Below are 8265 nucleotides of genomic sequence, written 5' to 3' on the forward strand. Positions count from 1 at the left end.
GTTTGGGAGCAAGAGTATATCTGGTTATAGTTTACTAAAGTACATTTGGTTATAGATTGTACACACATAATGACTAATCCTGTCAGATGTTATGTGTAAGAAAAGGCAAGGACTAGAATCACATATCTTTTAAGGGATGTAGTGATTCAGTCCATAGACATGGGCAGCTGTGTGCTCTCTCCTGTTTTGCCTTCCGAGCATGTTTCGAGAGAGCTGCATGCCATCACAGAGTCCTGGCTTTGTAAAATTATTCAAGCAGAAATGAGCACACATGGCTTCTTACATTTGCTACTTTGTCTCCCAGGAGTCAGAGAGAACAGATCAAATGACTACCTCATAGATCTAGATGTTTAAGTGCTTCAAGGCTGATTCAGTAGTTCCATCGTTGTGTTGAGAATGATTTTAATAATAACCCATCAGTGTAACCATCCATACAAGTTCAGTGGGCTGAGAACAGTGGAACCTCTCTGTTCACCATACCAAATATTAGTAGCAAAGAAAAAAAGCTACCTGAGAATGAACCAATACTAGAGCAGAAGGACTTTCACATATAGTCCTTATCAATCCATGCAGCATGAGATTGGCTTGCTGCTGCCACAATAGGTCTTCAAATCCTGGAAAAAGATATAAGGACACAAAGATAAGGACTGAAAAGAGCAACTAAAATCTACATGTGTGGTACTCAGGACAAGTGATGAACACCACCATCCAAATTCATTTGGTTCAACTCTTCTTTCCAGCTTTGCTGCCCATGAGCCCAAACATCATGCCACATTCCTCAAGTCTCCAAGGCTCATTGCTCTCTTTTCAGGAAAGGGAAGGAACAAGAATGAGTGGGTTACCTCCATCAGCAAGGCCAGTTTTTCCAATAAGAAGAGTAAAGGGCAGCCATCTCCAGACTTTTTCCATCTAGGTCACTTCTGGTTAATGACGAAAGGCAGATATCATTCTTTGTGGAAGAGGAAAACCTGAGGTGAATATCTATATAAGGATCAAGAAAGACCATCAGTCATGAGCCATTTATAGGTAAAACCTAAGTGTCTGATCACTGAAACTTGTAGCTGAAGCCAAGAGGTTTCCAGGAGACTTCTCATGTAAAGGTCATCAAGAATCAGTAATAAAGAAGAAGAACCCTTACAGAGCTAACTTTGTTCTCTGGAATGTAAGATTTGCCTGAAGACATTAATAAGTTAGGGAAGGGACTAGTCCCAAAAGAAGTCAAAACCGAGGAACTGCCAACCCAAGCAGAGTTCTGTTACTCCTCAGAACCAGTTCAGAGACAGAGCAGCACAGTATTAGGGTGACCTACCTCCTCTCAACAGCCTGAGCACCTCAAGTTCAAAGCAGAACATAGTCAAGGGTTAGTATTCAATGAAATTCAGAGAAGCTCGTCCTTATTTGTACTTACAGAGATACAATATACTACCTACTTGAGGAAAGAATATTTGAAAATAGATGAATATGTTGAATTTTTGCAGAGACCCAAGAACTTGGGGCCAAATCTATTAGGGTTTGAAAAGAATTAGACATTTACAACATCCTAGTGAAATCATTTGCCATACTCTAGGAGCATCCTCTAGGGAACCAAGGGCAATTCCCTGAAATGATCCATTGCATCTTTGTTGGGGAAAAACCCTTCCCAAAGACACAGAAAGCTTTATCAACTAGTGTAACTGCTTCCTGATCCCTGAAAACAGTCCTGAATATTTGTTCTCTGCCAGAGAAAGCTAAAGATATTCCTACTGACTATTCATCAGGGAACAGAAGCCCACCGCCTAACCCCCACTTATTCTTATAGATAAAGAGAAGGATGGGGTTAGAGAAATTTTGGTATGGAGTAAGACAGGTTCTGGCCTGAGATTGGGAAGTCCCTTTAGTATAACCTAGTGTTCTCCATCAGGCACATCTCTCTCCCTGTAAACTGATCATTGTTCTCCTCCAGAATAATGGGGCCTGAAAGCCCTAATATATAGAAAGGGGCAGAATACCTATAAATAGGGGGATTTAATGGGACTGCAAACAGTCCTTATGAGGGTATGTTGGGAGGGAAAGCTGTAGAAGGGTAGTGACTCCCTAACTGGAAAGGTAGGCCTTTCCCCCAGATGCCCTGTTGATAAGTTCAGAAGCCTCCCAAAGAATTCCTTTCAGTTTTCCTCAAGGAATGTTGACCTAATCTGGGATAAAGGGTCATAAACAGCAAGTCTTTTTAGATTCCAGAGATTTTGAGGCTTTTTTGGGTGCGCTTTACCCAGTCTGATACCTCTCTCAAGGAGATTGGAAACTTATGACCAGAAATTGAGCATTGCCAGCACCAGTCCTGTAATCCGTATCCCCTTACATGAGCCACGTAGGCCACAGCACCAAGTACCTCTGTGGTTTCTTTTCTGCCTAGTGAGCTTGATCTCTCACAGATCCTCTTCCAATTTCCCATCTCGAATATAATCCAGGATTCAGCAAACTTTTTATGTAAAGGACAAGATAGTAAGTATGTTCACTTTTACAGACCGTACAGTCTCAGTGGGAACTTCTCAACTCTACCCTTACAGCATGAAAGAAGGCATAAACAATATTCAAATGAATGCATATATCTGTGTTCCATTAATACTTTATTGGACCAAAAAAATCACAAATATGGGCCATATTTGGCCTGTGGGCCACACTTTACCAACTGCTGATTTTAACCATTCTCACATCTGGACTCAAACGTATCTGGGGAAATAAACACTAAGTCTAGTGTGGGCAGGCCTAAATGGGCCCACATGGGAGAGTCTAGAAGCCTTTTAGGCCCAAGTTGTCAGGAAATGAAAAGAATGAAGGCAGATTATCAGAGAGTTGTCAACTTCTCTAGCCCTGCCACAAGACTTAACTTCCAGCTAAGATGCTTGGGAATCTTAGGACAAGATTTTGTTCCCCCAATCTCAGACCTCCTGCTGCCCTGTATATGAGCTCATTTCTGAGACTATGCAGTGAAAACAACCATCTAAGTCAGACCAATGGGTCGCCTAGTCAACCTGATAAGGTAACAATTCTTGAACTCTGACGTATGGATGTCAGACAACATAGTGAAAATGTCGTATTTGTTATCTCTCTTAGTTTGGGTTTATCTAAAAGTAAACCCCAAAACAAGAATTTGAGTCCAGGTGACTTACTTAGATGCAAAAAGATTGATAATCCTTAGAAATGAGCTCTTAAATCATGCCATTAACTTATAAGATTGTCTCCTGCAGAGAGAGACAATAGTCTAGCAAATAGCAAGACAATTTCTTGTACATCAAGAAAGAACCAACCCTTGCCATCAACTTAAAATGAACTCCCAGGCCGACCTATGCTAGTTGGCTAACTGCCTGGCCACCCAACTTTATTCATTCAAGGATTGACCACGTAGCTCAGTTTTCCTCTCCATGCTAAGACCTTCCTTCCCTCTAGGAGGTTTCAACACACAGACTGTGGTGCCTCAAGTATCTGGCCTCCTCACTTCCCAAGACTAAAAACTGTCCCGTATTTGTCACTCACTCTCATGGCCAAATTCTAGAGCTCACCACCTAGAGTCACATAGCTCTCTGAGTCCTGCGTTCAGACGGCACCCCAGCCCCAGCAGCCAGTCCTTCCCACTTGCTCAGGTGAAAGGAGAGGCCACCATGGACCACAAGAGCCTTAGGGCAGGGATTCCTTCTGGAGAATACTCAGAGACTACAAAAACCTCTTCTGATCCATAGATTCACGTTTCCTCTTTAAAATACCTTTGGATATTTCTTTGAAACCTGACAATACGGGGAAATAAATTTGTACAACTTGGGAGAAATCAAAGTTTTCATTATTCCATTTGTTTCACTTTCAGAAGACTAGCCTTGCTGGAATATAAAATGTCTCAGGCATTAGTGGAAAATGAAACATCTTGTTTTATTCCCAGCTGCTTAATGCTGTTAAGTTCTTAAGCACAATGTAACGAGTATCTGACCTTACACTCTGCTTTCATAGAAAACAAAAAGAATGAATACATTTGATTTATAATGCTCTGAACAATGAAATGAAAATAGCCTTTTATATGCTTTCATATTACCAACTTTTCTCTTTTCTATTTCTCAAAGCTTTTCTAGTCTTGTTTATTTGAATTGAAAGCACATGCCCTGTGAGCCTCTTATATAATTCCTTGGATAGTGAGCAATAACGATGAGTCTGATGGCAAGCCTGGTTTAGGCTAATTTTAACAGACAATAAAGTTTTGGTTTTGTTTTCACAAAACCTGTCTCCTACTATTTATTACACATACCTAGACACCTAACTACCTATTTCCTGCTGTTACATCACCACACGACTTTGCAAACTCTTTCTTTATGACATCGCTGAAAACCTATTTCAGAACTAACATAAGGATTCAGTTGTCCTTAACTTACAAGAACATTCACTGCATAAGAGCACAATAGGGACTAGTGGTTAGAAGCAGCCGGAGCAGGGCCAGCCGTATGGGGGCCGCCACACTGCCTCACACACCTGGCTGTGTCAGCACAGTAGATGGAGTCGAAAAGACCTGAGTTCAGACTCCAGTTCAGCTACACCTAAGTGGGATTGCTGTGGTTATAAATTGGATTCAGTTGTCTTCATCAGAAAAGTGAGAATAATACCTAACTTATAGGATTTTCTAAGGACTAAATGAGATCCATGCATAATATTTAGCACAGTGTCAGGCACAAAGTAAACACTAAATGTTAACTCTGATAGAATATTCATAATCAAGTGTATGTGGCTATGTTATATAAAATTGGGATAAGCTGTTTTCTCCTGACTATTCCTCAGACCTAGACAAGTATCAAATGTACCCTTCAACAAGGTTGTATCAATTTACATGACAATAAAACTATGAGTAAGCCCACTTATTGGCTTCTGTACAAACACTGAGTGTTACCTCATGTAAATGCTAACATTAGGTCTTAATTTTTATGATAACTCATGAGATAATTTTATGTATATTGACCATTTATATTATGGCAATTGCTTTTCGTGTCATTTGCCTATTTTATAAGGATGTTCTTTTCTTATATTTTAGGATGCATCATATATAAGAAACAGAATCTGTCATTTGTTCAAATACTTTTTCTAGTTTCTCCCTTGTCTGTAATTTTCCTTACAATGTTTGGGGTATATGGAGCCTTCAAATATTCAAGTAATCAAATGAAATCTTTCTGCCTTTGAAATAAAAAGATTAACTCATATGTTTGCCTAACATTAATTTTTTTAGTGTATTTAATTGATCTGTAATCAATTTCTATGCAATACAGCATTCCTTTTTATTTTCAAGTTTTTAACCATTTTCCCAATTACCATTTATCCATTTTTCTCTTCTCCCACTAACATAAAACTCTACTTTTTCTGTATTCTACATAACATATTTCTATCAAGTTATAGACATAGTCAAGTATTTTACTGACCTTTCTGTTTTCCTCATTACAAATATTTTAATTTTGTAGTTTTATTGTGGTAGGCAGAATTCTAAGATGGCCTCCAATATTTCTCGCACATGCACACACCTTCTCCCAGTTATTCAATTAAACACCAATCCATATACTGCCTTGGAGGAATATCCAAATGCAATTAAGTTTCCAAACCAGTTAACCTTAAGCTAGGATTATGCAGGTGGCTTGGCCTAACCACATGAGCCCTTTAAAAGCAGCTAGTTTTCTCTGGCTGGTCTGGCTGGCAGCAGAGGTAGTAGATAGAGAGATGTGCTCTGGTTGACCTGGAAGAAAGCAAATATTCATCCTGTAAACTGGAGGTCCCATGTTAAGGAACAACAGGCCACCTCTAGAAGCTGAGAGCAGTCCCACACACAGCTAGATAAACAACAAGGTCCTGAATCTTATAACCACAAGGAAATGAGTTCTGCCAACAAATGAGCAGGGAAGAGGACCCCGAACCCAGATGAGAACTCAACCTGGATGACACCTTGATTTAGCCCCATCATTCTCTGAGCAGAGAACCCACACAGCCTTTGTCAGGCTTCTGAGCTTCAAAACTGTAAGCTAGTAGTTGAGAGTCCTTTTAAGCCACTAAATTTGTGGTAATCTGTCACACAGCAATAAAAAACTTACGTGTTTATAGTATACTTTCACAACCAGTATATCAGAACACCATCAATTCCTATTCCATCATATTATTTGTTCTTGGTAATCACACTTACAGTACTTTAAATTTTCTCAAAATTAAAATAAAAAAGTTCTATTGATCTTTCATGTTAAGTGTATGGATTACATTGGAGACAGATCTGAATAGTGCGGGAGGCTCATTATCCCTCTTCCGTGGTGGCTAGACAGAAAGAGCAGCCTGGTGCCAGCCACTGCACTTCAGTGAGTTCTTCTTTCAAACCAGGCCACCCCCTCAACCACAAAGCCCATACTGTTACAAAACTGCCTTCCCAGAGCATACTGCTCATTAAGATTAGTGGGCTCCATCAATGATAGACTGGATAAAGAAAACATGGTACATATATCCCATGGAATACTATGCAGTCATAAAAAAGAATAAAATTGTGTCCTTTGCAGGGACAAGCATGGAGCTGGAGGCCATTATCCTTAGCAAACTAATGCAGGAACAGAAAACTGAATACTGCATGTTCTCACTAACAAGTGGGAGCTAACTGATGAGAACACACTGACACATAGAGGGGAACAACACACCCTGGGGCCTATTGGAGGGTGAAAAGTAGGAGGAGGAAGATAAGCAGGAAAAATAACTAATGGATATCAGGCTTAATACCTGGGTAGTGAAATAATCTGTACAACCAACCCTCGTGATACACATTTACCTATGTAAAAACCTGGACATCCTGCACATGTACCCCCTGAACTTAAAATTTAAGTTAAAAAAGTAAAGTTTAGTGGACTCTCCTACCTGCAAGCCAGTCATTTACACACACACACACACACACACACACACACACCTATTTCCTGTATACCTAGGATGTTGCTGGGGTGCATCAGCAAGCTCCTAAGTAATACCCAAATCGTCCTTACGCATTGTTCCTGCATCTCCAAACCACCCTTGGTTCTCACACCCACTGCTCAACTTCACACATTTGGGGCCCTTTGCATCAAGTCTTCTATTTGAAGACTATGATGTGTGTTGCTACTTCGAGTTGTTTATGTTTTTCTGCCATGTTTTAGAAATATTTTTAAATAGATCATTACTTGCCTTTAGCCTACCTCTGAGTATTATAGCTCTCAAAGCTATTATGAATAAGTTAACTTTTTTTGTTTATAATTAATCTATGCTGGCATAAAGAGCAGCTATTGGATCTATATATTTCTGGGGTTTTTTTTCCAACTGGACACAGAGTGTTTACTGACCATTGAAGTGTAAGTGGATGAAAGAATAAAGCATTCATATTTTTAAACAGGACCAGTTAGCCAGAGAAGTCTTCAGAATCTGAAAGAATGACTCTATAATGATGTTATTCAGACTATGAGCATGTGGCTGCTACCTACTTCTGAGGCACATGTGCCTGCTACTAGGGGAGTAGATACAAAAAGAAAGAAAAAGAAGAAAAAGAAAAGAAAAGAAAGAAAGAAAGAAAGAAAGAAAGAAAGAAAGAAAGAAAGAAAGAAAGAAAGAAAGAAGAAAGAGAAAGAAGAAAGTAAAGAAGGAAATAAAGAGAAAGAAAGAAGAAGAGGAAGAAGAAGGAGGAGGAGGAAAAGAAAGAAAATAAAAGAAAGAAAGGAAGAAAGGAAGAAAGAAAAGAAAGAAAGAAAGAAAGAAAGAAAGAAAGAAAGAAAGAAAGAAAGAAAGAAAGAAAGGAAGGAAGGAAGGAAGGAAGGAAGGAAGGAAGGAAGGAAGGAAGGAAGGAAGGAAGGAAGGAAGAAAGAAAGAAAGAAAGAAAGAAAGAAAGAAAGAAAAAGAAAGTTGTCCTTATCACTTAACACCTCCTAAGAGTCAGGTCTAAGTGTCTGAGGCTCAGGATTATGACCTGAAATACACCTTCTCATTTGCAATAGGGTTTGAGACCTCTTAATACTTTTATAGCTTCTCACAAGGCATCCTGGAAGTAATGTTGTCCATGGTTAGTCAATTACAACTTTGGAGTATCTTCCCACTCCAAAGCCCCCAAAATTAAAATTTCTCACTGCTCCCTGGGTCCATCTTTTCCTTTAATATTCCATTGATTCCCATTCTGCTTTCATCCTCAATTTTTCCATCATTTCCTTTAGGTGGGAAAAAATGTGAAGCCCCTATCTCTTGCAGTACCATAAGGCAGATTGCCTCAGTCCCAGCTCA

This window comes from Theropithecus gelada, chromosome 14, assembly GCF_003255815.1.
Source record: "Theropithecus gelada isolate Dixy chromosome 14, Tgel_1.0, whole genome shotgun sequence".
Classification (NCBI taxonomy): Eukaryota; Metazoa; Chordata; class Mammalia; order Primates; family Cercopithecidae; genus Theropithecus; species Theropithecus gelada.